The following is a 5243-nucleotide window of genomic DNA, read 5'->3' as shown; positions in this document are numbered from 1 at the left end:
AATAATATAGTTATTTTGAATTTTAATAATATTTCACAGTATAGCTGTTTTTTTATGCATCTATGATCAAATAAATGTAATCTTGGCAAACATAAGACACTTCTTTCAAAAACATTTAGAAATCTTAACTACCTAAAACTTTTGGACGGTATAGACTAGAGCACATCCACAGCAGAATTTACTTGTGTACCACCAACATTACGTTTAGTTATGACAAAAATAATGGAGAGAAATTTCATTTTAAGCAAGAGTTGATATGTCTTACAGAATCATATAAATGAATAGATATATAACACATACAATTCATATTCTATCATTTATTGAACCTAATGTTGTTCCAAACCTGTATGACTTCCTTGCATGGACCACAGAAGGCAAAATGACAGCCTCAGTCAACATTCACTTTCATTGCATGGACAAAAGATGTAATCAAATACGAGTTTGGAACAACGTGACGGTGAGTAGCCTAAATGATGACAGAATTTTCATTTTGGGTGATCTACCTAACCCTTTAAAGGATCAAATCGTGCCAATAACATTGCTTTCAACTTGTGCATGAAATTCCATATAGTGACCTGCTGACTGTGCATTATCCCTGACGTAATACTCTCTGATGACTTTTATTGCACAGAGGTTTTCAGTATTTTTGAGTAAGCAAAGGGCAATTTTCTTGATAAATGAATTCTTCTTCCGAGCCTGTTGATGGCGCACTAGTGTTAACTGTCCGTAACCTCCACACCACAGCACCAGAGGAAGAGTCATCTACCATAAACACTGATGGAGTGAGGCTTGTTTTCATATCTAAAGGTGAGGTTTTTCGTAAATTTTAATGTATGCTGTATGCTTCTAGCTAAACACAAAAGAAGATATGCTGAAGAATGTTGTTAACCAAACAGTTTTGGTTACCATTGACTTCCATTGTATGGGGGTCAAAAAAGAGACATCACATTTTGGTGTCTGCATCAAATTACATTTATAAAAGTGATTTTATATACATAGAAAGCATATTAAATGCAAGTGTCTGCTTTGATGTTTCAAGTAACTTTTGTGAAAGTAAACTGTGAAAATAAGGCACTCTGTGATCCATGAATGGAGTCTTTTAAAGGAACACTCCACTATTTTTGAAAATAGAAACTATACTCTCATTCCGGCGTAAAAATCAAGGAACTTTGCTGCCGTACCATGGGTGCAGCAGGAGCAATGATATTACGCAGAGCCTGAAAATAGTCTTATTGGAAGTTACCTAGCTGGGACTATTTTCAGGCGCTGCGTAATATCATTACGCCGGAATGAGAGTATAGTTCCTAGCCATATCGGCCTAGAAAATTGCAACTTTTCATTTTCCGTCGGTCTTAGTACACGATGTAACTACAGAAGAGTCAAGTTTTAAATAGGAAAAATATCGAAACTCTTTGGTCATTTTTGAGCGAGATGCTAACGGTCTAATCAGATTCAATGATCTATGCTAAGCTACAGCTAAAAGTGCTACCGCCAGACCTGGAGATCGGCTGAATGGATTCGAAAACGGTAAAACTCAACTGTTTAACTCTAGGGGAGTTGGAAAATGAGCCTATTTTCAAAAATAGTGGAGTGTTCCTTTAATGCCATCTAATGATTCTTGTTCTAAATATGTCTGACAAGATTTTTTGGTATATGAACAGTTGTAACACTTAATTAAAAAAAATTTCTGTAAATCTGTTCTTCACAGCTTCGTTTTTGTTCATGTCAAAAATGAAACATGCCGCCTCCCTGACTAAGGTCTATATATCATCGTATTACTGCAAATAAAATTTGTATGATCACATGGCTTGTATTTTTTGTGTCAATGTGAGTGAAATTTTGCATCAAAGCAAGTTAAATTTGCATCGAAGCAGATCAAATCTTTGTTATTAAATTGTATCTTGAACTTGTTTTAAATGCCTTTTACGTTATGTTCTTATTATTGCTGATAAACAGTAATAAGAACACAATGTTTTATAATTAAGGATTTGTATCTGTTTTGATTGTTTATTTGTGTCAATTGAGATGAGGCATTGCATGTTTCACTTTTTTTCTTTATTTCTTTCTTTCTTTTTTTAATTTAAGAAGAATTCAGTGCAGAAAGAAAGAGAATGTGCTAAACATAGTTAGAGAAATGTAATCAACAAACGAGAAAAACAAATACGGAGACATGGGAAAAATAGGTGAGTACACACTAAACACTTGAGGAGATGCTTCTACACTTAAACTAGACTATTAACCAGTTTTATATTCATTATAAAATGTGTTGTCAAATTCTATGTAAAGATCCTCAATGCACAAATTGTATGTTCCTTCTCATACACTAAATGATCCCAAAGGTACTGTTGGACAAATTCATTCTTCAGTCCCAGAACAAGGAGAGCCTTCTTTGAAAAAACACAGAGCTCAGAGGTAATTGTCAATAAATAGAATTTTAAAGCAGACAGACTGAAATGAATCAGTGCAGTGTTTGTGTTTCATGTGACATACTCACAATAATTCATTTGGACAGACCGAATGAACTGGAGGAAGAGTCTGCAAATGGAGATAAGATGCAGCAGCCACCAAAAGCAAACTCAGCAAACATTTCAGACCATGAAGGTATTTTGTGACTGTACGGCATTCTGTGTTTGTCTCTTTAGCCTCAGGCAAACTACACGTCGACTGAGAAAATGTCACACTCTGTGTTTACTTTTGAATTACTATGCTGCTGTCAAACTCTAGATCTGCAAGTTTAACATATTATGTACCCTTGTGTTGTTGAAATGTTGAAGTTGCTTTTATTTCCCTTCTAAATGATGCAGAGGATGATAACGGCACTGCACAGCTTGAAGAAGACCGTGTGGATCAGAACAGAGCAGCAGAGGTGAAGTCTCCCAGCATCAGTAACATTCCCAATAACATCAGTACATCAGTTTTAAATAATAATTTGCCACTTAATACTTTCAGGTGACCCTCAGAAAAGTAACATGTATATTATAATGCATGTTTAGTTGTGCTGCTCAAGAAACATTATACACTACCATTCAAACTTTTGAGGTCAGTAAGATTTTTTAAATGTTTTTTTAAAAGTCTCTTATCCTCACCAAGTCTGCATTTATTTGCTCAAAATACAGTAAAACAGTAATATTGTGAAATATTATTATAATTTAAAACAACTGTTTTCTATTAAAAAAAATTCTTTTTAATTAATTAATTATTTCTGTGATGGCAAAGCTGAATTTCCAGCAGTCATTCAGTGTCACATGATCCTTTAGAAATCATTCTAATATGCTAATTTGCTGCGTAAGAAACATTTCTTATTATTATCAATGTTGAAAACAGTTGTGCTGCTTAATGTTTTTGTGGAAACTGTGGTATATTTTTTTCTAGGAAGTTCAAAAGGAAAGCATTTATTTGAAATCATCTTTTTCTTATCTATTTAATGCATCCTTGCTGAATAAAAGTATTAATTTGACCCCAGACTTTTAAATGGTAGTGTATGTGTTAGCATAAGGCTATAGGTGTTATAGAATCGCTTACCAACCTTGTCTGTGTAAAGCTTTGTCCAGTCTTTTAGCTTCTGATGTAACTGTATCTGTAAAACACTGTTTACCCATAGGAGTTATATCATAACAAGACATTATCCACTTTAAAAAGAACTACACCTCAACTTAATCAGCAGGAGTTTATATTGTATTGAACCTGGAATACTTGTTTAACAAGAGCTGTGTCGTTCAGGTGCAGGGTGTTGGTATGTCTCTGAAGGTGACCATCCAGCGTAGCAGTGAGAGTCGAGCCTTCAGCACTTCACCTGAAGAGATGGCAGCAGGTGCAGGCCGTGAGGGCGAGAAAGAGAGAAGCGAACTCAGTCAAATTCAGCTGCTATATTTGTAACGTCACCTGTCCTGACCAGCAAGTGAGACTTTACTATACGTTAACGAGGTGATGAGTCGGTTGATCATGGTGTTCAGTGAAGTGTTTGACCTCTGCAGGGCTTCCAGACTCACATGATGAGTTTAGATCACCAGCAGCGTATGATGGAAATCCAGCATCTGAGCAACACCTGTCTGGCCACACTGTTACCACAAACCCAGGAGTCCCTGCAGGGCACAAACAGGTAAGTGATGCTTTCCACTCTTTAGAGGTGTAGTGTGTACATTTAGCTTAGTTATGAATGAATGAATGATGCATTTATATAGCGCTTTATTGTGTATTGTTGTACACCCAAAGCGCTTTACAATCATGTGGGGGGGGTCTCTCCTCAACCATCACAAGTGTGCAGCATCCACCTGGATGATGCGACGGCAGCCACAGGACAACGGCGCCAGTGCGCTCACCACACACCAGCTACAGGTGGAGAGGAGAGAGAGTCATAGAGCCAATCAAGTGGATGGGGATTATTAGGAGGCCATGATTAACAAAGGCCAGGGGGGCAGTTTTGGCCAGGACACCGGGGTTACACCCCTACTCTTTACGAGAAGTGCCATGGGATTTTTAATGACCACAGAGAGTCAGGACCCCGGTTTAATGTCTCATCCGAAAGACGTACAAACAAACACTGTAGCACTGTCAGAACGGTTTTGAGTCAGTAACGGTCTGAGATACCCAAGATAAGGAAGGACATTTTAAAAAATCTAGTTTAAAACAATTCTCTAATCTTTGTGTTCATGTTGGTTTCGTACATTTTTGGAAAACATTTATACTATTTTAAAACTTTGATTTAATGACTTTAAACATAGTGTATCAAGTACAAAGTGGCAAAATAATTTCATAGCACCTTTATTTTCTTGTTTTGTTTGATATGTTTTATAATATAACTTCTTTTTATACTACCATAACTTGTTTTTTGAGTAATAACAAGCTAAAAAAATAAGTAAAGTAATTTCTAAAATTGAAAACACTTTTTATTCATTTTTATAGTCAACTGAATCACAGCAGGCACTTACACAATTTAGGCTGTTGATTAAACTTCATATTTTCACAGTCAAATGTCATGACATTCACAACATCAGTTTTGCCATATTATCAATGTTGAAAACATTTGTACTTTATAATACTTTTGTGGAAAATGTGACACATTTTTCAGGATTCTTCGATGAATAGAAAGTTCAAAAGAACAGCATTTATTTGACAGACTTTTTTTGTAACAATGTAAAGGTCTTTACAGTCACCTTTGATGATTTTAATGCATCCTTGCTGAATAGAACCCCAAATGTACAGTAATTTGTTAGTGTAGTGTATGTAACTCACATTTAAAAAAT

At 35.7% G+C, this 5243-nt stretch overlaps 1 pseudogene; it reads left to right on the top strand.

The window, feature by feature from the left end:
- Positions 1 to 2091: 2091 nt before the first annotated feature.
- The window catches only part of LOC107731025 (cip1-interacting zinc finger protein-like), a 6011-nt pseudogene continuing 2859 nt past the window's right edge, over positions 2092 to 5243 (top strand).

Source organism: Sinocyclocheilus rhinocerous, unplaced genomic scaffold (assembly GCF_001515625.1).
Source record: "Sinocyclocheilus rhinocerous isolate Xijiao unplaced genomic scaffold, SAMN03320098_v1.1 scaffold157, whole genome shotgun sequence".
NCBI classification, from domain to species: domain Eukaryota; kingdom Metazoa; phylum Chordata; class Actinopteri; order Cypriniformes; family Cyprinidae; genus Sinocyclocheilus; species Sinocyclocheilus rhinocerous.
This window is presented reverse-complemented; position numbering and strand designations above follow the sequence as displayed.